This window comes from Cavia porcellus, unplaced genomic scaffold (genome assembly GCF_034190915.1).
Source record: "Cavia porcellus strain 051 isolate PalLab524CR breed Dunkin Hartley unplaced genomic scaffold, mCavPor4.1 scaffold_11, whole genome shotgun sequence".
In the NCBI taxonomy this organism is placed as follows: Eukaryota; Metazoa; Chordata; class Mammalia; order Rodentia; family Caviidae; genus Cavia; species Cavia porcellus.
In genome coordinates this window covers 48583989-48609518 of record NW_026947494.1, presented here as the reverse complement: position 1 = coordinate 48609518, position 25530 = coordinate 48583989, and the positions used below count along the sequence as shown (strand labels likewise).

The 25530-nt window shown below is 33.6% G+C and overlaps 1 protein-coding gene across 10 annotated transcripts in view; it reads left to right on the top strand.

The window, feature by feature from the left end:
• The window catches only part of Pde4d (3',5'-cyclic-AMP phosphodiesterase 4D), a 1361839-nt gene that overhangs the window by 214055 nt on the left and 1122254 nt on the right, over positions 1-25530 (top strand). For 3 of the 10 annotated variants that reach the window (XM_063258683.1, XM_063258680.1, XM_063258689.1), the window contains one exon: positions 23221-23264. The exons of the other annotated variants lie outside the window; for them this stretch is intronic. The gene's annotated coding sequence lies outside the window, so the exon portion shown is untranslated. The remainder of the gene's footprint in view (positions 1-23220; positions 23265-25530) is intronic. 10 annotated transcript variants of the gene reach the window in all.

Here is a 25530-nt window from a genome sequence, read left to right as displayed (position 1 = left end):
GTTCAAGAACTTTTATATTTGTATTTCCATTGAACCGTTATTGGAATCCCAGCAAGTTAATTCCAATCTACCAGTTCCAGTGCAATCCACAGTAAGAATAAAGACACTAAGGCATATTCAAAATTATGAGCAGTCAAGAGGTCCTGAGTCCAGTCCAGGTGCGTATGCATGGAACAAGGGCCTTGATCCCAAGTCTCTTCCAGAATTTATAATCTTGCGAAGAAGAGAGTGGTTCAAGGATGAGTGACAGTAAGGTAGGAATTACATGAGTTGAGTTAGCTAGGTGATGAGAAAGGCACCTTTACAATATGCAGGGAAAATGGCACACAGAAAAACCAATCTGCATCATTCATTTGGGATTGCTTATGGATGGATGTGGGGGACTGTTGCTTCAGTTTCTGATATGTAGATTTTTGTGCCCTTGGAAGTCATAGCCTCTTATTTTGAGGCTCATACCCAGTTGACATTTCTGGAGCTTTTTGGCTCTTCCATCCCACTGTGTTCAACTACTTACAGGGAACACGATGTGAAGAAATAGGAAATTGCTGTATGGCATTAAGGGTTACATATAAGTGCCTCAGTTAGCCTTATTTGCATGCTTAAAGTCAATTGAAGATAGATGGAAATGGCATAGCCCACTTTGTACACATCAGTACATGGAAACAGGGCTCACTTTAACTAACGTTGAAGCAATTGTTATGCAATCAAGTAGAGGTTCCCAGATTTCCTTCAACACATGGTGATTGTTGAAATGTACTGTGTGTTGGTCCACAGTAATGTATTGTTAATGTCTTCTGTTTGCTATTTTTCTTAATATTATAGATGATATGATAAAAGAACAAGAATTTCCTTTTATGTCATTGACTGACTTGCAAAAGTTGCCCAGGAAGGAAATGAATGTACTAGTAAAAAAGATGAAATCATGTAACAAGTTTTACTTAATGGAGAAAAATTATGTGAGAGTTAAAATTGATGTGAAAAACATAGGAGGAAATTAAGGGATTGGTGTGGGAGAGAAATTAATGAATATTTGAATGTGCAATTACTTTTTTGAAATGATTAGTTACCTACTTGTGTGTTCAGATATAGTAAATGTTCCATAGTTATGATTTAAGTGTTCTCTTTATATGATTTTCAGTTTTGTCTACTTTTCAGAATCAACTTGCAGAGAAATACAATTATTTCAAATTGCTTTAGGAGTCTGTTTATAATGCATTTTGGAACAAATAAGAAAGAATTTTCCTCTTCTAAATACTTCTGAAAGTTGTTAACTTCTTTGGAAAAAATATATATGTTAGTAGAATGGTAGGCGGTTATTCATAAATAGGAGAGTGAAGAAAACTAATGTTGAATGCAAATGAACTTACTATACTTGATCAGTTAATTGATATTTTATCTATAATCTATTTTATTTTACTGATACCTGTTAATCTGAAATAAGTTTAAAAATAATTGTCAGATTATATATGAACTCTGGCAAGTAAAGAGTTCACAGTTTTTACCCAAGTAGAGGAATTATCTGGGATAGAGATGTAAAAAGAGCATGATACTCTAGGGGTACATTATTCTGTAGATACATTTGAGCTAGCTGAAAATCCTATTTTACAGCTGACTGGACTGACATTGTTAATCACATGTATAAACATGGGTTATTTACAATTGGAGTGGGCTTCCCACTTGAACATCTTGCAGATGTTTCTTCTTTGGATGTGTCAAATTAAGCATACTTTAAAGCTATATTGGATTCAAATTCAACAAATGGCTTGAAATATAAATTGTATTTTATCAATTAAAATGCTTTGTCTTATTTTATGACTTTTGGTTATAGAATAATATTAGCAATTTCATTCCAGTTTTTCCAGTAACTGGAATACTGTATTTATCATGTGCTTATATGTACAGTATTACAAACACTGATTTCCCTAGGAAATTGAGTGAAAAATGCTTTTGTGATTGAAAGAGTATACACATTTATAGCTTATTTGAATAGTGTAAAACACTCCTATATTTATCAATTTCCATTTATCTCATTTTTGATTTTTTAAAAATTTCATACTTTTCCGTCATCTGTGTTAACTAGTATTATTCACATTAGATCTTAGAAAACAATTATAACATTTTTTCATGTATATAGATTTTATTACTTTATGTTTCTGCTTTTGTGTAGGTTTCTTATTCTCAATCTGTTTCAATGCTACAAACCTTATACAAGATGATTTTAGTACGAATTATGAAAGTACCCTATGCCAGAAAATCACTTTAAAGTTACTTTGTATTTTATTAATACAAAATGATTGAAAAATAACATTATGAGTATTTTTATAATATAAAAATTCACTCAAAATATAAATACCATATATTATTGCAGTAATACGTGGCAAAGAGATAGGTGGACATTCACTTATTATGCAATTCACATAGAAACATTGGATCATTTAAAATATTCTGAGTTTAACAAATCATATTGTTGGATAGAAATACTTGTTAGAAAGGTGTATTTGTGAAACTATAGATATGCTACATATACACTACACTTTAATAAGTATAGTAAAAGATCAGAGCCTCTGTTATAGTCTGAAAATTTGTGGTTCCCAAAAATTCTCATGTTAAAATTTGCACTCCCATGGTAATGATATTAGTTGATTAGATCATGAGTGCAGAGCCCCCCAAAGTAGCAAAGCTCTTCTAAATGAAGTCCAAAGAAGTCCTAAAAGAAGTCCATGTGGAAACATGGTGAGAAGGTACCTACTTTAAAGAAGTAGGCTCTCACTAGGCACAGAATCTGTTGGCATTTGATCTTGGATTTCCCAGCCTACAGAACTCTGAGAAAGAAAGTTTCCATTATCAGCAACCAGTATATGTATGGCATTTTGTTACAGCATCTCAAACAGTCTAATATAAACTTTCAATAGGCTTGAAAAGTGTCTAAAAAAATTGAATAAATCAAGAAGCCCTATAGCTGTGAAAGTACAAGTTCTTGTCCAGGGTGTAGCCTGGAGCTCTCTTGGATAATATTAGGGAAAATATTTTATATCTAGCCTGACATGTTTGTCTCATTTTAGTGTGTTGGTTCTCAGATAGTAACAGCTTTGATTATAGAGAAATTTTGTAATATCTGGAGACACTTTTATTTATCATATTCAGGAGAAAAGTACTACTGCTGTTTGGTTAGCAGAAGTCAAAGCTGCTACATAATACCCTCCAGTGCACAGAACAATATTCACTCCCATCCATCAAAGAACTGTTTGTAGGAATATTTGGTAAAAGCTAATAAGAAACCCTGTGGCTAACATAATATCTAAAGGTGAAAACTGTTTTTTCCAAATTTTAAGACTGAAGCAATAATAGCTGTTCTTAACACCTGTTTTATCAAATATCCTAGCCAGTACAATAATATAAGAAAAAACTAAAAACTATATAGTTTACAAATTAAGAAATGAATGGCTTTTAATCATGGATGACATGTACATGAACATGTACACAGATGATTTTAAGAAGTAACTTCAACTAATGCTTTTTTACTAACAAGTGAGTTTAGCATAGTCTCAGCCTCCAAGTCAATAAAAATTCCATCATATTTGAAATTACAATGACTAAATGGGAGTAAAAATTTGAGTAACATTTATAATACTCCTTAGAAAAAAATTTAACAGATACATGTGCATAATCATTACACTAAAAACTGTAAAATATTACTGAAAAAAAGTGAGGAAGACAAATGGAGAGATATACCACGTTCATGGAGCAGAAAACTCAATAGTGTTAGGATGTAATTCTCTCTGAGTTAATATATAGATCTAAATTAATAATCTTCATTCCAGAGACACTGCAATTTGTAGGAATCAAAAAGCTTATTCTAAAATTTATATGAAAAAAATCAAAGAATTTAGAGTAGTTAAAATAATCTTGAAAAACATGAATTCCATCTGACTTTGAAAAGATAGTAATCAGTATTATAAATTTTCACTACAAGAATAGACAAATAGATGAAACAAAGAAAGAAAAATCCAGAAATAGACATATATTTATGCATTAAGGTTTTCAAGACATTGAGCCAATTAAATCAGGGAATGGAAAATATTATAAAATAATGATATTGGAAAAATTTGATATCCATATAACAATGAGTTTCTATCTTTATGCCATAAACAAATTAATTTAAAATAGATAACAGTAAAAGTTAAAAATAACAATTATATAAAAATATTTAATATGATAATATCTTTCAAATTAGTGTTAGAATAAGGTATCTGACAAGCTATGGAAAATAGTCATGCAGAATTATACTTAGTAAATTATACTTTTAATGCTTCTCATTAAAAGATATAATTAAGTAAATGGTAAATAATCTGATAACAGGACTAAAGTATTTGCCAAGCATATCTGACAAAGAACATGAATCAATATCATGTAAAGAACTATCATACTCAATAAGAAAACAATCTCCTAAAGAAAGAGAAAAACTCTATATAAATGTACAAAGTACGTGGTCCCTTCTCAGAGGTTGTTATATGAATGCCCGGTGAACACAGTAAGGCATACTCAACATTCTTTAGGGAAATACATTTATAACCACAAGAAGAAAACACTGTGTACCTACTCAAATGGCCAAAATTAAAAAGGTTAACAATGGCAAGGAGGTAAGTCACTCACTCTAAAGAATTTGCAGACTTTTAAACAAAATAGTCATAAATATCTACTCTTGGCCCAGTAATTCTACTATTTTCTCATGAGAAGTAAACACTTTTAATACACACAAAGCTTATTACAACATCCACAGCAGCTTTGTTCACAATAGCTCCAGACTGAGAACAATAGTTATAAACAGGAGAATGAATAAATTTTGGCACAATTATGAATGAAATACTACTCATCGATGAAAATGAGTGAACCATTGGCACATGTGGAAATTACTAATACAATTATGTCAGACATACTACTGAGCAAAAGAACTAAGACAAAGAGAACACATCTTGTGTGATCCCATTTTTAGGAAATCCTAAAACAAAACTAATACAAGAATTTTAAAAAGGATGATTGCCTCTGGGAAGAAAGATCAACTGGAAAAGGGACAGAATATTTTCTAGGAAGATAAAAATATTGTAGGTCATCATAAGGATTGGGGTTACATAGATGTTCCCATTTGTCAAAATTATAATCTTAAGATTTATGCATTTATCCTGCTTGTAAATTTACCTTAAAAATCTTAAAATGTTAATAATAGCAATGATTGCATTGAATAAAGAAATAGTCTTCATTTTATAAACTTATATTCTTGTTTGCTTTTTTCAACTTTCTTTGCAAAAATATTGATGAGTGAACAAATTCTGTTTCTGAAAAGTTGCCTTAACTTTTTAAATGTTAGAAATATTGTGACATTACAAATTTATATTTGCCTAATGACCAAAAGTTGTATTTTTATAATGCAATAAATATTTATTAATGTGCCAATTGCTTATTTAGATAAGGGAGTTTTTGTAATTGTATGGAAACAGCTACTTTGTGTTGAGTTTGCCTTTCAAATGTCTAAAATATGTTGCATAGAGTTAACACAAATGTGAAGAAAACTACAAACTGAACTAGGAAATGTGATAAATTAAAATTTTGCAGGCCACAATATTTCAGTCCAATTAAAGAGTATTTTTAAAAATTTTATTTGTTGTGGCCTTAAAAATGTACCATTAAATGGCATTTTAATAGCACTGTTTAGAGTTGTATTTTCAAAGTTGAGGATTGCCTTAGAAAGGAAGCGAGTATCTCACTCTCACATTATGAATCTCTCCAAATTGATGTGATTAATTCTTTATTTTCAAAGTCCTTTTGAATTTGGATTTGAATGTGATTACCTCTTATTAAGCCCCATATAAACATACTGTCACACAATTACACTATAAAAATGAGTGCTACAGGGATTCCTCCTCTTAATAGTATTTCAGAAATAGCTTAAGTAAATTGACAGTGTTCAGGAATCTTCTGTATCACTTTTCAGCAGGCGTAGTTTAGGAAGTATTTCATCAGTTTTCCTGATGAGAAACTAAAAAGGCTACAGTGTTCTTAGAAGTGGACTTGACCAAGGAGAAAGATGCTGTAACAGAGAAACCTCCCTCAGTGATAAGGGAACTATGTAGTGCCTCAGGAAAGTAGGCTCTCAGCTGCAGTCTAGAAAGAAATGATTTTAAACATTGTTTTTGTTGTCATAAAACCTAAAAACTAAAATTGGGAGAAACAGATTTTGTAATTCTTAACAGTAAAAGTTTATGAACGCTTGGTAGTAAGAATTAAATTTATTGTCAGTTCAGATTTGTTTAGAATAACTTTTGAATTCTTATAGACTATTGGTAAAAGGTGTTTCTTAGAGTGTTTCAAATATATATTAGTTTATCTCAAGGTTTACAGGTTAATCAACAAAGATTCTTGGCATAACCGAGTAATAAAAAACGACTTGTTTTTAGCATACCTGATGTATCTAAGTCCTAAATATTATTCGGTATCTGGAAAATGATTGATTTCCAATGTTATGTAAGTGAAATGTGTGTGTTGTAAAGACAGACTTTACTTGACCATGCCTGACCATGTCTGGAATCTCAAAATAGTAAGTTATTATTAAATAAATTTAATAACTCCAAAATGATACTTTGTTCTGGCATTATTGGAATGTACTGAAAAATTATTTTTTAAATGATATGTTTCTGTTACCAGAAAAGCAATGTTTGTCTTCATAGTTATCATTTTTGAATATATGAAAATACACATGCATACAAATAGGCATTTGACATCATAATCAAAATAAATGTGGATTCTTGTTTTCCTGTGTGTGTGTGTGCACGCTAAGGATTGAACCAAGGGCTTCAAGGTTACACTGAGCTACGTCTCAAGCCCTGACTTTTCATTTTAGCATTTTACTTTAAATACATTCTAATATAACCAAAAACTCTTTTTAATGTATCCATATTATATAAGCCATAAATATATCACACTTTGCTTAACTATTTGTTACTGTTTACTATTTCTTTTTATTTAAGTACTTTTGGGAAACAACTGAGCGCATACTTTTTGAAAAATATTTTGGGGGTTATTTATTTTAAATAAATATTTTATTTATTTATTTTGGTTTCTTACTTAGAACAGATTCCCAGCTATGAAATTACCAGAAGAAAGCTTTCCCAAATCGTACTATACTCTGTGTACACATGCTTATCTCATTTTGTCTGATTGTCAGACTTATGGATTATGATTTTTTTGCTGTTTGAATATATATCATATGTGTTTTAGTTGGTAATTATTGGATAATCAGTGAGATTGAAATTTAAAACTGTCTTTTCAGGGTTGTATTTTGTAGAAATTTTAGGATTTATTTAACAAGTACCATTAGTTCTTTGTTATCTAAGGATTTTATTCTTGTCTATCACATTGGAACATTTATTTTTTGCATTTATTTACCTATTGATTGAACTGAGAGAAGTAAAGTTTTTAAAGGAGTTTATTGATTTCCTTTGACAATTTGCTTATTTTGTGCAAAGATTATCATGGGCAAATGGAATCTTGTGTTACCTGATTAGTAGATACTGTTAATGGTTTGATCTTTAGATATTTAATCTGTGCTATATATGTAATTGGCTTTTATTTTTAGGATATCATTACTTTAGAACTTTAGTGTTAGCTAAAGGAAGACAACTGGTTAACTTGTTTTTCACTTTCCTGAAAATGTCTAAGGCTGGAACCCATACTGTTAGTTTCTCATGGAGGCTGCCAATGTCAAGATGGTTTGTGGCCATGTCAAGATGCTGAAGCACTGCCCAGGTCATTGCTCATTAAGGATGCTGCTCTTTGGACCAACAGAGAGCGAGCAAAAAGATGCTAGCACTTTTTGTTATTACCTTACATCCCTTCAAGACAGTGCAGAACATTTTGTTCTTAAGAAAATACTCAAGAGTTTTTCTCCCTGCTAGAGCACTATTTGTCGATTTATATTATTGGCTTATGCTTTATTTCCACTAACAATGAATACATTGGAGGAAAGAAGAGTTTTTTTAAAAAAACTTTATGCCTTTATTTTCCGTGTCTGCCTACTCTCCTATTAGTCAGTTTATATGTATTTTTCCATAGGAACATATAGCTTTTTCAAAATACGGATTGTTCTATTTTGATAAATCTTTAATAATTCCCTGTTCTGCTCATTTCTTTCTTGTTAGCTACATCATTTCTTGATTTTTAGCAATCATTAATTTATTCTTTTCCTTCTTGGACTTCTGTCTCCTTGATATCATCAGAATGCAAATGAACCTCTGTTCCATTATGATTTATAATCATCTGCTTCTCATATGATTGTTCCTTCAATGCTTTATGCCTTCTGTTATCCTACTATTACTATTGCTTTTTTTGTCATTTTGATTTCATTTTCTTCCAACACACTGCCTGCATTAGCCATTGTCGTATGATGTGGCTGGCCATCTGAGGTAAGCGTATGTTCTATACAAATATAATACATCTTGCTAAAGCCACGATAGTCACTGTCCCTACTCACAAATGAGATGTGTAAATATTGATCTTTTTGTTTTTGAGCAATCATCTCTCAAACATATCCAGAGACACATTTCTTCTCCATCAATAAATTAATGAAGGTCATCGAGTGAACTTCATCCTTCCCAAAAGAACACAAGACAGTGAGTGCTGCATTAACGTGCCCAATTTAACACATCAGGAAAAATCAATTCAGTGACATAAGCTAAAAGATGTACTGTCAGAATTGAGGTGTCTCTAGATGACTTTGTTTTTTAACCACATTGAATACAGTAATTTGGTGCTATTTTAGCTGGGGTATTCTGGTTCCTTGCCAGGCTATAGAAATTTATGTAGAGTGGAAATAATTACAGATTTAATTACAGTTTCAAAAATTTGCATTTTGGGATGAAACTGACTTTTTCTCCTGTCCTGTTATTGCTGTAATTGCTACATTGTCTACTGCTAATTTGCATTCTAATTGAGCTTTAACATTTAACTAGTGAATGATCCAATAGGAGATTCTATACTGATCTCAGTGATTGGTAGGCAAGCGTTATTTTTTATTGTTATTTTAGCAATAGGGAAGTCTGTTCAACAGGGATAGGAAAGAGCTATTAACATCACAACAGGGCCTTTACATGAGACTATGATGAGAAAAACAGAACAGAAGTTAGAAATGGGAAAATCAGAAGAGACAGATGGAGAGAGATAATAATGATTTATAGGATCATATGATTATTTTTTGAAATTTATACTGGAATCTTTTACTAATAGGGCAAAATGTCATTTTTTGGAGAGCTCATAGATACATTTAATTCAGTTATAAGGACCTGACATATTCGTTGTATTTTGGCATCTTCAAGGAGTTTTAGAAGAAACCTACATTGGATTTTTCAGTTTCCAGCTACCAAACTTAAATGTTATAAACAGTCTCTAATTTTTTTTAACTTTAAAGCACTCTGGAAAAAGACTTGAAGGTAAGAGGAGTGATTCTTACTTTCTCTGTAGTTAGAAAAATTTTTGAGTTTCAAAAACAGATTATGTCTTCACTGTGGGACAGAGGAAGATTTTGGTGGGCACAACAAAATCAAATATATATATTGTTTTGTTTTCTCTTTGATGTATCAGCAGCTTTAGTTTATTATGCTTAATTTTTAAAAATTCTCTTGTTTTATTTTATTTATTTATTTTTGGTACTGGGAATCGAACTCAAGCCCTTGCACTTTCCAGGCAGGAGCTTGTGCTGCTGACCTATGTCTCCTGCCCTTTAGTTGATTATGAAAATTAGCAATCTATAATACAATTCTGGAAAATGAATTTTTAGAAATATAAGGCACACATGACACAATCTGCTGAATATGAAATGCTCAAGAGAAACACATATCTTTTTGTGATTATCAATGTTCTTATTGAGATTAAGGTTATATGTCAAGAATAAAACCTATCTAACACATGACTAAAAGTAACAAAAATGTAAATGGTTCCTTATATGTGAGAAACACAAATTTGAAACAGACAAAATACTAGCTATAGACTGTCCAGCATGAACACTAAACTTTTAAAATAAACTTTTATGAGTGTGGAGGTTTAAAATCTTGACTGTGTAACAGCTGTCTGTGAATCCAAGTACCTAGTTTTTCTCCTTATATAGTTCAAAAGTTTTTTTCACATGTGTATTCCTAATCATTTTTAGCCTACTCTTTACTGTGTGTCCAGCAATGAGTTAAAATCTATGTATTTAACACACAGTTTATCTTGTTTTATTTTATTTTGCTATCTGAAGACATATGAAAGATCAAAGAGACATGAAACTTTCATGGGAAAAGAAGATCACTTGTGTTTTGAAGGTAGGAATTGTTTATCTAGGGATTGAGGAAGACTCATAAATATGTGTGACATATATTTTGAGGTAAAAACTAAAAGCCAAATGCCATTTTGTGGGCAAATAATCACTAGATCTCTTACTCTAAATAGCTGATGTAAAATAAGACATGTGTGAAGGGTCATTCACGTATGTCATTTGCGATGTTATTCAGGAGGAAGATGAATCAGAGAAAGCCAGTACTTGGAGGTATGGGGGAGAATCTTAGTGTTAGGATGGTTGAAGATGCCAATGGTTTAGAGCAAACGCAGCACAGTTGTTAGAACAGCAGCAAGTTCATAGAGGCTAACGAGGCTCTTGCTCCATTGTAATCTTTAATCACTTCTGGAAATGTAATTTTTTTTAATCAAGATTTTATTTAGTGCAAGGTACAATATTGATGGTCAATAAATTTGTGCTAAACCAATAAATGAATACTCCTGGAGGGTGCTGGAGGCACTGCAAGTGAACTGTTAGAGCCAAACTTTCTTCTAGAGGTTTACACATTAAAGCAAAGGTACACAAATAGTAATAATAGAATACAATATGGGCTTGGTGTGTCAACTGCAGGCTAGAGACAATAATGAGTTTAATAATTCAATTATTTAAAACCATCTTATAAGTCTGAGGAATATCAATTTTAGAAAAATTTAGAGAAACAATAAATATTTCTGTGTAGGGAGAGAACTTGAGCCAGGATATTTGCAGTAGGAAGAAAAGGCATTTCAGTTGGATAGGATTTTTATTTTAAAAAATTCAGAAACATGAAGAGGTATGAACAGAGGAGCAGAATAGAGAGAGAGAATAGTGGCCTATTACTAATTGGAGGATATTAAACTAAGTGCTAGAGAGACAGGATAAATAAAAGCTTCAGTTTTTATCTTCCCAACAGTTTACAGGTAACCAGGAAGCCTGTGTAAACCAGAGGCAAGCAGTAATGGCCTAAATCCCATAGGGGGCGCTCTCCTACTCAGCTGCACTAAGTTGGACCTCATTCACACAGCTCCTCAATCCAGCAGATGGCTAGGTGAGCTGCATATTTCTGCAGAGGATACTTCCTGTTTGTTTGTAGCACTTTTATATTTTATTTTGTGCTAAAGTTATTAATTTTTCTTTAGATCTTAAATTCTTGGAGACTACAAAGGTTTCATCATCTCTATCTCTCTCTGTGGTATCTAGAAAGACCCTGGCACATGTAGTAGGCGTTAATGACTTTTGGAATATAATTACGTTTTGTATTTATTGGGAAAGTATAACAGGTTACATGGAAGACATGGTTATGAGACAAAATGTACTATTCTTCTCTAGTCTTTTCATGTTTCTCCAGTTGTGCTGTGGGCGGGCCAATGGTAGCTAAGGCTGTATTGAAGGCAGACCTTTGGGTCTTGTTATTTTTGAACTCTGAAGATTTTGCAGGTATTTTAAAATTCTTGTCTCTGTATGGATAAGGTTTTGCTTTGGGTTGGGGTGAAGCTAGTCTGCTGACTTATTTTTAACAGAGCACTTGTTATAAAAGTCACCTTTTACCCCAAATTCACATTCAATTTAAGATCATGTCTGCTTGCCTGACACTAAGTCAATATTCTGAGATTGGTTAGGAGGGTTCTTACTTTTTGCAACTATAAATTCCAGTACCTTTTAAATAATTATATTGCTGACAGGAAGTGCTCCATGAAGCACATGAATAAAAATGAGGGCAAACAATTCGTGCTTAAATATTTATAATGATAATCAATGTAATGAGCTATAGTTTCAAAATAACCAGTGACAAGTCACTTAGTGGTCAGAACATATTATGTATGGTTTCTGAAAAGATCTCTTTGCAGGTGTTCTGATACATATCTTATTTTAGCTGGCTATTTACAAGGAGTTCTATGTAAACAAATATCTCTTTACAGTGGAAAAGAGAGTCTAGGGAGACCAAATGCAAAAAAAATAGTATATGGCTTGTATTGGTTTATAGTTCTTGTATTGTCTTTGAGAATGTTGTTGCTTTAGAAAACATTATTTAAATATTGACAATTATTTATCATGTGTCATGGGAATGGTATAACCACATCACTTCTCCATGGGTATGTGTGAATTTTCTTTGTCACTAAGGAAGCAGACTTGCTCTTCTATTTCTTAAGTAGTTCATTTTGACTCTATAAAAATTTATCATGGTTTCTGGATTGTTCAGACATAAACTGAAGTACGAAGCAGCCATTCTTGAGCTCCCAGTGAAGGGAATGAGCACTGAAGTATTAAATGGAAGTCCTGCTTTCCTGTCTTTATTGATACGATTTTTTCCAACTTCTTGAACAGTGAAGACACTGAAATCATCAATTCTTTTACTTGTACCCAAACAACATTTCAAAATGCTTATTCAATAATGGAACTGGGTATTGTATTTGAAATAGCTTTATGAACATGCAAATTTGGTCATGTAGTCTGCTGGTTTTTCTTTACAATTGTCACTCACCGCCACCATTTGTACAAATAGACTTCAAAGGAATTCCCAAAGCCAGCTCATTGCATCCCATCATGGAGGAATTTGGGAAGTTGTGGAAGTATGTCACTTTTTAAACTTGTGTGGCAGTGAATTGAAGCTGCAAAGGTAGTATCTCTTTTTATTTTATTAAATGAAGTAGCTTTTCTTCAAGGGGATGCAATAGGAAGTGTCTTCTTCTGCCACTCCTCTTTTGCTGCCTTGATCTTGATTTTCTTATTTCTAAACTAAACAAAATTTATTGTCAGCTTTTCTCTCTTCTTTATGTCTGTGAACTTTGATTAAGATCATACTTAAGGTGAAATAGAGAGCTTTAGGAAGGTTTGTTTGATTCTTTTCTAAATAGACATGGCTTTACAAAAAGTTATGAGTTCAAGAAGTAATAGCAGAACCCTTTCTACTAATCTCCTTTTCATCATCTGCATGGCTTAGTGGACACTGTTTTGTCTGGAAGGCCTAAACACTAATGGCTATGACATCCTAGAAGGCTGCTCTGTAAAAACTGCATACTTTGGGTCCCCATTATGGCAGTGCATATTTACCAGAGTTCCAAATCTGTTGATGACAGTTGTGCTTATTATATTACATAATGTGGTTAATTATTGTGTAGACTAATAAACTTATGAGAAATGTTCATATAAACCTAAATATGACGCTAGCCAACTTGCTAAAGAAAAATTGTTGAATTAGCTGTGGATGAGATAATCATAAAAGATTGAGGAAATGTGAATAATGCTTAACTCTAGTTGCTTCTCAAAGTCTTAACTTCTCACTTTACTATTAAAAAAAAAACTTGGGAACCATAGCCAATGTATAACAGATGTGCTTTATGTAAGACACTATAGAAATCTCACCAGACTTGGTCCTCTATCAAAAAAGTAGCAAACTCTGTACATTAAAAATATTTGTATTTATAGAGAATGCTTAAGGTGCTATTTTAGAAGATTCTTGATTTTAGTACACTTATTTGATAAACCAGCCAACTACCTATTCAAAACATGTGAGATAGGCAGGCTTCTAACATGAAAGTCAATTACACGCTCTTCTCTCTTTTACAAGTGGAAACAGATTGTGAGTAAAGTGTTACGGATTGCAACTGCCCTGGATATTCTAATAGTATACAAGAGTCCTTAGGCAGCCCTGTCTGATCTGGACCCAGAAATAAGTAGTTTTTTTCATCAGTTTAAATGGAACAGCAATGGCGGAGATGGGGAATTTATCTTGTTGTCCTAGTATGTCTTGGAGAAATGCCATCTCATTCTCTTATTTATGATGTAGCTCATGGGAAAGTAAACTACCATCAGAATAAACTTTCCAATAAAATCAAGTCATACTTTGTCTCATATATTTGTATTTTAATTCAAAATTCAATGTTACAATTTAGGCCTACAGGTATTAATTATTTTAGGGAGCAACCTAGTAACCAAAGAAAGTGTTCCTTTAAAATGCCACTTTTTGTGAAATAAATCAAACTCGCATCTGTGAACACCGAATAGTTTCCCTAGCATAGGAAATGATTCAAATATATAAAAGTATGTGGTAACCATGACTCCCCATTATGTGGCCTTGAAGCCTTATAAAGTTTTCACTCATTAATTGGAATGGCTTTATTCTGGGCTGTTTGATATTATGGCCCGTGAGGCAATGAACAGCTATTTTGAAGAAAACAAGACATCATAATAGCTAGTGCTGATTTAATACCATCTTGTTTTAAAGCCCCACCAAACTATGGCTCTTCTATCTCCATTGGTTTTATCATGTTGTATCTTGCTGGATTTTATCATATGTGGTAGTATAAACAAAAATTGTTATAGGTAAAGAGACAATATAGAAACCATTGTTCATTTTTCTGTTAGCTGGTTCTAAATACTCTACAATGCTTTCATCCACTTAAATGGTGTTACACTGTCTTGATATGTTTGATGCTATAGCATATGAAATTATATTCAAATATTTCAAGGAAAAAGACACTATGGTAACTACTATTAAGTTGGGTTATTTGGCGGTGAACCACTAGGTTGCTGAAACTGTCATGCTTTGACCTGTATTGTTATGTTGTTAAGCCCTCTTTTATCTCAACCTCTCCCTTATTCATTAAAAAATTATTTAATTTAAAAAAATGCCACTTTTTGAGAGTTCCACTTTGGTAGAAAATTGTCTCAGGGAATTTTTATCTAGAAGACAATCCTATTATTGATGCATCATAATAGAAATATAGTTTTATTTGTTCTTTTTTATTATGCACTATAATCATCAACTCATTTAAAAAATTTCCAAAATATCAGGCAAAATAGTCATGTATGATACTCAGGAAAGCATCTAAACAAAGTAGATATTAATCAATATAACAATAATGACAGATTTCCCAAAGTGGGACATTTGGTTTATTTGCATGGCAGTTGTACCAGAAATCTGTTTCCTGTGACCAACTACAGTATTAATATGTCAGCTTGTTGAATCTTGTCTCATCTTTCCATTGACTGGTGACCTATTATAGATAATACTGTATATTTTAGTGTTGAGATGTGATCACACACTGTATTTGTTCAGCTTGTTTATCAGACTTAGCTGAATAAGGGACAGATATTTTCTGTAGTGACCTTGACTCTTTGCTTGTGAAATTCCTGCAATTCTTATCTGTGCTTTATTTTTCTGAAGATGGTTGTTCTCAGACACTCGTTTGCCTTCCTCAAATATAACAACAGCTCAGAGGTGAATTTATGGGTAGTATGGCCACCTTAGGAGACTTGGCACATTTTGCAGTCCCTGCTGTGTTACAGACCAATCAACTCAAACTTTTTATGTATCTTTCCATATTGTAACTCCCATGAGGTAAAGTGCTAAGCGACATTAAGCCTCATAAACAGAAATTTGAGCTCATGGTGCGTAACTTCTCAGTAATTATAATTAGCATAATCTGCTTCTTGAGTTTGCTAACTGATATTTGAAAAACAATATGTTAACAGTTTTTCTCATTTCTATTTAAATATTAACACTGAAAACTTTTTAGTAGAGCACTTAAACTGTCACAAAACTTGGTCAATGGCTTTGATTGTTTGCTGGATTTTAAGTGAACAGGAAGTAGACAGCTCATGAAATGAAGAACGTAGATATAATTTACATTTTTAAGAAAATATATTTTGATTTTCAAAGTATGAATAGTATCTGAAGTTGAGATTTTTGTGCAGATATACCGTGCAGAATAAAATTTATCAGAAAAATATTCATGGATAAAATAGAACAAATAATGGTGAAGACTCCTAATAAAGAGGAAGAACATTTTAGAAGTGTGCACCTGTGTAGGTTTCAGTGAACCTAAGAGTATAAGATGGAGATAAAATTTGAAAACATGTAATATATAATGTATACATATACATATGCCATAATTATATACTTCACCACTCCTCTCTCAGGGACTAATAGAATAAGAAGCCAGAAAATCAGCAAGAATATAGAAGACATGGAAAAACATGATTAAATTAATTGATATTTTGCAGCATTCTCTCCAACAATAACACAATATACCTACTTTTAAAATATATGTGGAACATTTATTAAGGTAAATATTATTTGGAAACTTAAAATAACTCAATACATTTAAAAAGATTACAGAGTATCTTTCATGTCACAGTGGAATTAAGTCATAGATCAGTGACAGATAGATGTCTGGAAAGCCCCCAGGTGTCTGGACCCTAAGAAGTGTATGTCCTTCTAATGTAGCTCATTTGTAGTGGGTATAATTGTGGACCTCAAGGAGATAATCTGTATTCTAGTGCTTAGAATCTGCTCTTGTTTGGAAAAAGAAGGAGTTATTTGCAGGAATAATAGAAGTAAGGGTCTTAAAATGAGAAAGGTCTAGATTATATGGATTGGTTCTAAACCCAATCATAGGTGTCTTTACGAAAGAAAGGGGTGATAAAACATCGCTCCGAGAAGATCATGTGAGCATGGAGGTTGAGACTAGAGGGTTGAAGCCACAGGCAAAACATTCAGAGCCATCAGGAGCTGGAAGAAGCGGGGAACAGAACGTTGCCCAGAGCCTTCAAAGGGGTGCAGCCTTCCTGGCACTCGGAAATGTTTTAAGTCATTTGGTTTGTGATAACTTGTTGTGTAGCCATATGAAACAAATACACCATGAATCAAAGAACAGATAAAAAGGGAAATTAGGAAGTGTTTTCAACCACATGAAAACATATACACAGCAGAGAAAAACTGGTTGGATGCTAATGAATAAGTACTTAAAGGGAAATTTATAGTATTAAACATCTATGTTAGAGAAAAACAGAGCTCAAGTCAACCTCAGCTTCTATCTTAAGAAAGTAAAACAGAAGAACAAATGAAACTCGAAGTGAGCAGAAGCAAGGTAATAATGAAGGTGAAAATGCAAATCAAAATCGCAGAAGAGAAACAAAAGGGAAATTAATTTTAAAAATCCAGTTAATTCACTGAGAAAAACAATAGGATTGATAAACCTCTAATGCACACTGATCAGGAATTGGTTCTTTGATAAAAGCAAAGTTTTGATAACCCTCTCTCACAGACTGTTCAGGAGAAAGAGAGAGAAAAAGAGAGAAAAAAAAAACACACAGGGGGATATTTCCAGGATGAGGAATGCGTGAGGTAGCATTGCTACAGATTGCACAGCCATGAAAAGGAGAATATGAAAGTCACAAAGATACAGGGAGGGAAGCAGTTGTTTGTTGACTGCCTTTTCATCCCCAGCATTCAGATGGGGAAGGTCTTGTGTGTCTCTGGGTTGGGGTTTCTGAGAGCTACTATATCATTTAGATTTCTTTCAGTCCTCAATGCTCTATGACTAAATCAAACAGACATATTTGGAAATTATTTGGCTTGTTCTTGTTTTGAAGCTAGGAGGGAATTCTTTTCTGGTCACCTTCTGTATCCTAAATCAAAACAAATGCCTGAGTGGTATGTCTCCCTCTGCTCAAAAGCTTTTGAATGAACCAAGGGCAAAAGCTTCAGCCCCTGCAATAATCGGACCCTGCTAGTATTTTGGTTTGCTAGATATATAATAATATTCCATAGACTAGGTGATTTTAAAAGAAACATAAATTTATTTTTTCACCATTCTAGAGGTGAGAGGCCCAAAGTCAAGATATTTTCCTCTATCCCCTAGTATCCAAGTTCCATAGGGGTGGCAATTTCTGGTTTTTATTTTTTTTTTATTCCTGTATCATCCAGTACCTGGCATAAACTTCATACTCTGTAATGATCCACTAATAAAGTATGAAGGCAATGTTTTAGTGATGATTGATTCTATATTTCTAAACAAGGCTTTCTCGTTTCTTTGAAATGCTACTTTAAAGAAAAATAAAGGTTCTATTTTCACGGAGAGTTTGGAAATTCCATAGGACTTCAACGTGTCATATATTAATGTGATCTTCCATTTTTATCGATCCAATGGATGCACCATCTCTCACGTGGCTTTTGCCATGAAATATTTTTGTTCCTGAATCATCTTGAATGATTATGTTTTGTTAGCGCTAGCCTGGGCAAAGGTTTTCTTAGATCTTTCTCTGTCTTATTCTTTTAAGAGATTCATAACCACGTCATATAAATTCAATAGATTGGATTCTTTACTCCCAGGAATCATGATCTTTCTTTAATGCATTGAAGAATATAGTTAAAAGTAATGTCATTTCTATTACAATATTATCTGTTTTCTTTTGTTCTTACATTTTTCTATTATTTTCCCTTTACTTGCCTATGTTTTCCAAGTTTTGGTCAAATTAAAATTGTCCTGAATGGGATCTTTTCTTCTTGAAAATAAATTCTTATGTCCCTCATAGATTTCTTGTCTTTTAGAGTCATTCTGGATGAGGATTAGTGAAGGTGGCGGTGCATGCATGCACAGTGAGTGGGGGAAACTAGATCTTTGCAACGTATGTCACTGAAACTGTGGGGGGATATAATGAGGATACAAGGAGGAGTTGGCTGATGTAAGGAAAAATAAACAGAAAAGAAGGAAAGAGGAAATTTAGAAAAAGAAAGTACAGAAAGAAAACAGAAATACTAAAGTTCTTAAGGAGAAAAAAATTGGAAATTGAGGAATAGAACTGACGTTTACTGAGTACCAATTACGTTTCAGACTTTTTTCTTGTTGGATTCTTGAAACATATCAATTCTTCCAATATGTCTCTGAATTAGGCATTATCATCTGTATTTTACATATGCACACACTGTCAGCTAATTAGTTTACGACTTCCAAAACTTTACTCTTAAAGCACATAGAGATACTCCTATTTACAAGGTACTTGTGATTAAACATAAGCTGCTAGGTTAGCACCTTTTGTAGCTCTAAGTCTCAGCCTCCCAACCTGTGTTTAACAAGATTAATATCTCTGAGAACTGTAGTCCATTCTCAGTCAAATGGATGGACAAGACCTAAAGTAAATTACCCAAGGTCACACAACCAGGAAGTGATAAGCACAGACATGGATGCAGGTCTCTTACAGTTCATAATCCACTTCTAAACCATCTGTAGGACAGATGAATAATGGCTTTGAGGAATTTATAGTTTAGTGGAGAAAGGTAAAGCAGAAAGAGAACTAGAATAGGTGTTAGGATCTAGAGTTACTAGGGAAGGTGAAAGAAAATGCATTATTCAACTTTGTTTTAGAAATGAGCAGAAATTTCCCAAGTGGGACACAGAGGGAAGAGAGAGGGGAAGCATTTTTCGGTGGGAACCACATGCATAAAGGTACTAGGATTGAGAGGACTTGAGGATGTTAGGAGAGCAGATAACTGCTTGTGGTAACTGCATCCCTGAGCCCAGGGAGGGAAGGAAAAGAGCTGGACTGATGGACCATGTCAGGCAGGAGTGGTGGAGGTGGTGATATACTACAGAAATGACAATGGGGAGAGGCAGGAGGAAAAGTTAAAGTGTTTTGGATGTAGAGTCATTAAATTCAGTGACTTCTTATGAAGATGAGTTAAGGATAATTATAATTTCCTTGTTTCCTTGAAGGCTAATATTTCTTCAGTAAAGCAAGGAAATTTAAGAGAAGAGCAAGTTTCCACAGGAAGGATGGAAATTTTAATTTGGAACACAGGGTGATTTTGAGGTAATTTGTGATATATTTGGGGAAGTTTGGTGTCTAGTACACAGGTGAAAGTTTACTACTGAAACAATGGTGTGAATGAGAGGTCTTAGTTTCCTGTCCCTAGAGTATGTCTCTTTTACAATTTTTCTAAGCTAGGGTAATAGTGTTACCTGTACTCTCAAATAGGGGTCTGAAAGGGTTAAAAAGTCCTCAGTAACTGACAAGGTATGTTCAGTTCAGTAATGGTGGCCACAATGTCCTCTGCTGTGCTGATCTTCAAAGCCCAGGAGATTAGTGGCTTAAGAATTGCACTTGATAGAATTGCTGTCCCAGGATATCATTATTTTAGATAATAAACATGCTTTATGAAGCAGCTTTAATAATTAGCATTTATAGAGCCCTTTTGCATTTATCGTTTTATTTAGCTTTTCCAGAAATACTATTTACTGATGAGTGGTTAAGTAACTCTCTGAGGCCGCTGATGCACCTTGTTTTTAGTTTGGGTGCTGAGGATTCTTGTGATGTCTGGGAACTGGTAGTGTGAGCTGGAAGTCACAGGTTTAGCTTTTCTTGCTTCAAATTATATCTAGAACACTGGTGGCAAACTGATGCCACATGTTCTGCAGCTAGCATGCAGAGCCCCCTCTGTTGGCATTTGAGCCCTCTTGCCCCAATAGTTGAGCGTTGGATATTTTTTTCTAAATTAAACCCTCAGTATTCAAGTTTAATTGCAGTGTTGGCAATTTGTGAAAAGTAAGTGGGTTTTGGGTTGGAATTTGGGCACTTGGTTTCTAAAAGGTTTGCCATCACTAATGTAGAATTTTGGTTTTCATTTATTCTCAGTTTGTGTCTTGAACACTTTCTTGCTCTCTTTTACTTTATGATTGTTTCAGTTTTTAGTCTGTTTCCTGTTGTTATAACTAAAACAGCCTATCAAGACATTTTTCTCATAGTCTGGAAGCTGGAAATTCAAGAACATGGCCTTGGCAGCTACACAGCATTTGGCTAGTGAATTTCTGCAGGATCATGACATGGTGGAGGGTACCATAATGTCATGTCTCTTTTCCTCTTCTTATAAAACCACTAATGTGATTATGGGGTTCCATCCTCATGCTCTCACCTAATATTAAATTTTTCTAAAATTCCCAACTCCAAATTTCATTAACATTTGATTTGGAGGATTAAATTTCCAATATGTGGAATTTGGAGAATATATTTCAAGAATGGAAGGTGATGGCTTTATAATGAATTCACATAATTGTCATTCTTCGGGGGATAACTGTTGCTTATATTTGTTAATTTACTCATCATATTTATAAAATGGGACTTCTTCCAGAAAAATGGAATACACATACTTTTCTGTATTGGTAGTGCTAAGTACAACTAAAAATATTGGACATTATGCAGACAAAAAAATAATACTGTGAAGGTGCAGACAAGAAGACAGATTGGGTAGGGACCTTAGAACCCAAAGAATAACATGATAGTAACTTCCCTAGATTTTACTTTCACTCATACATATCAGACTCAGAACTGGAGAAGTCAGCAACTCATAAATGCCAACAGACACTAACCAAAAATAACCTCAATAAAAGCCAACTCTATAGCCAAAAGACCAGGAAAAGGATAACTTAGCAAGACTGAAAACTATTAGAGTGCAAACATTGTACTTCAGGTGTATGAGAGAGAGAGAGAGAGAGAGAGAGAGAGAGAGAGAGAGAGAGAGAGAGACAGAGACAGAGAGACAGAGAGAGAGAGAGACAGAGAGAGACAGAGAGAGAGAGAGAGACAGAGACAGAGAGAGAGAGAGAGAGAGAGAGAGACAGAGAGACAGAGAGAGAGAGACAGAGAGAGACAGAGAGAGAGAGAGAGAGAGAGACAGAGACAGAGAGAGAGAGAGAGAGAGAGAGAGAGAGAGAGACAGAGAGAGAAACAATGACTGTTGTTTCACTAACACTCATTCTATCAAAGGCCAAGTAAGAAATCAAGATCTCTTTGTGCATTTCTAATGATGTATTACAATGCTATCACTAGACTAGTGTCAGTAAAGGCAAAGCTGGGGATGATAAATTTTATCACCATAGAATGATTTGTTCCCTTACCTGCACTTGATAATGTCAAGCAGAGAACACAAGAAAAGACTACATTTCCAAATCATCTGGTAGTAGTAAGGGGTTCTCTCTGCCTTCATCAGGTCAGAATCAACAGGGATCTAGCAGTACTTTGACTTCTGGGCAATGGCAACAAAGCACTGCATTAAGTTTCTAGACTTAGTTTTGACCTACATCTTCCCATTTTTTCCCTCTCCTTGCCTTTGGAAACTATATTCCACCCTTTGATTTTTTTTTTTTTTTAAGATTCTACATGCCAGTCAGAAAATGAAGTATTTTTATTTCTGTGTCTGCCCTATTTCACTTAACAATAATGTTCTATGAATTCATCTGTGCTGCGACAAATAACAGTATTCCTTTTTAAGGCCAGATAATACTCTATTTGTATATCTCTACATAAAACTAATACCAATTTTGATGGATACTTGGACCTCTTACATGCTAGGCAAGTACTCTTATCACTGCTGTCTAAGACAAGTTTTATCAGTGAATACATGTATTGTTTATACTTCTTGGCTATTGTGATAATAATGCAATGACTTCACAGTAGCAATGTCTTTACAAAGTGCTGATTTCATTTCCTTTGTATATAAACCTAGACGAAGTATTACAAGATTATATGGTAGTTCTATTTTTAATTTTTTGAGTAACTTTCATCTCATTTTCCGTAGCGACTGCATCAGTTTATATTCCCACCAATAGTGAAAGAAAATTCCCTTTCCTCACACCCTCATCCATAGTTATAGTCATCCTAACAGCCGTCCTAACATGTGTGGTCTATTATGTCACTGTAATTTCCATTTGTATGTCCTTGAGGATTAGTGATGCCAAGTACATTTCTATATTCTTGTTGGTCAAGAGAGGTGTCTCTTCAGGTTCTTTGCCCATATTTAAATTGAGTTATTTCCTTGCCTTTCAACTGCATAAGTTACTTACAAATTTTGGATATTAGCCCCTTATCAGGTATATGGTTTGCAAATATTTTCTCTCAATCCATGAGCTGTCTTTTCATTTTGCCTATTGTTTTCTTTGATGTAAAGTAGTCTTTTTCAGCTTGACATGTTTAGGTTTTCTTTTGTTGCTTGAGCTTTTGGTGATAATAAAAAACATTGCTGAAGACAATATACCAATGTCAAGAGAGCTATGAATTGTGTTTTCTTGACCAGTTTTCTGATTTGGGATCTTTTTTTTTAGGTCATCAACATTTTGAGTTGACGTCTTTGTATGGTGTAACAAAGGTACAATTTCATGCTTTTGTATGTAGACACTCAGTTTTATTGGCATCATTTATTCAAGAAACTTTCTTCTCCCATTGTGTCTTCTTGGTTCTCTTGTTTAAAATTAGTTGCCTATAACTGCATGGATGTGTTTTTGGATTCTATATGGTTCCATTGGTCTATGTGCCTCTTTTATACCAATACCATGGTGAGCTCATCATCATTGGTCATTAGAGAAATGCAAATTAAAACCACACTGAGATACCATCTCAGTCCTGAAAGAATGGCCAGGATCAAGAAAACCCACAACAAATGCTGGAGAGGCTGTGGGGAAAAAGGAACTCTCCTGCACTGCTGGTGGGAGTGTAGACTGGTACAGCCTTTGTGGAGATCTGTCTGGAGATTTCTCAAAAAGTTGGGACTGGAAATCCCATTTATTCCCGCTATTCCACTTCTAGGCATATTCCCAGAAGAACTGAAAGCATCATACCACAGTGATATATGTGCACCTATGTTTATAGCAGCACAATTTGTAATCGCCAGATCTTGGAAACAACCCAAGTGTCCATCAACTGAGGAATGGATAAAAAAGTTGTGGTATTTCTATACAATGGAGTATTATTCAGCTGTAAAGAAGGATCACATTGAGATATTTATCAATAAATGGGCGCAGCTTGAGACCATACTCATAAGTGAAATAAATCAAGCTCGCATGTGTGAATACCGAATAGTTTCCCTAATGTAAGTAATGATTCAAATATATAAAAATATGTGGTAATCATGATTCCCCATTAGGTGGCCTTGAAGCCTTATAAAGTTTTCACTCATTAATTAGAAAGGCTTTATTCTGGGCTCCTTGATATGAAAATATTTGAAACTAGAGTATATGAAGTTTTATCCAAATATTTCAAGGAAAAAGACACTATGGTAACTACTATTAAGTCGGGTTATATGGTGGTGAAGTACTAGGTTGTTGAAACAGTCATGCTGTGACCTCTATTGTTATATTGTTGTGTCCTGTTTTATCTCAATCTCCCCCTTATTGTTTTTAAAAAATTATTTAGTCATTTCTTATGTTTGTATTAATTAAAGAAAAAATTCAAAAAATTAGGATATATAAATAGTAACTCTTTTTGATTTCCTATTAACTTGTTTTGAAGTCCTGTAGTACTCCCACGATCTTGTTTTGACTGATTAGACTCTGTTCCATTCTATATGATAGTATCAAGTTTGAAGACATAGGCAACTACTTTGAAGACAATAAGATTCACTAAGATACCCATTCTGGTTTGACTATTGTCTTCTTTGGAAGTCCTGTAATGTTTACAATGCCTAAGTTTTATTGGTCTTGTTCTCTACTGTTTTGTCCAACTTTATAATATCTAATGAGATAGACAATTCTTTTTAAGGAAACAAGGGACAACGTTGATAACCATTGTTGATAAACTTGTACTCTGTTCTACACCATGTGCTATGTCTATCCTTGGTATTGACTGACAGCTTTGTTTTGCCATATTTGACTGTATTCTTCCCCCCCCCCCCAAAAAAAAGTAATAAGCACTAAGGAGTAATAAAATCCAAAATGTGTAAATTTTGTTGTAAAAAAGAGAGGGAAAAAAAAAAAAAGAAAAAGAGCTCTAACGGATATAACAGCAAGTGTGTTTAGGGGTGTTAAATAGCTGACTATATCAATGTTTTTGGATCATTGAACACAGCTGTTTGCAGTCTCCCTGTTTGAATGTCCACCTTGTATTCTTTGATACTGTGATTTGAGGAACTATTTTCAAGATGATAATATGTAATCTACTAACAGGTGATTTCTTACTGTTATTTTTTTTTTTTGTTTTTTTGTAGTTCTGTATTACGTGTACCATTACACCGCTTTGGTTTGTTTTGTGTTTTTCTCTTTTTCCTCTTAAATAAAAAAAAAAAAAAATACCGTGGTGAATTTGTTGCTACGGCTTTGTGGGATGTTTTGAAATCTCATGTTGTAAGGTTTCTAGCTGCCATTTACTTTCCAAATGATGTGTTTTACTATTAGGGGCCTTTTGCAGTGCCATATTATTTCAATTTTTTCCCTCTATTTTCTGAGAAAAATGCAACCCGAATTTTGATAAGGATTATGTTAAATCTGCATCTTACTTTGGGTAATATGGACATTAATATTTAACAACACTAATTCTTCTGATCAGTGAATATAATATCTTTTTGGTTTGTGTTTTAATACTCTCATTAGTGTTTTATATCTTTTGGTGTCTGATTCTTTTGCCTTTAAATGGGAATGTTT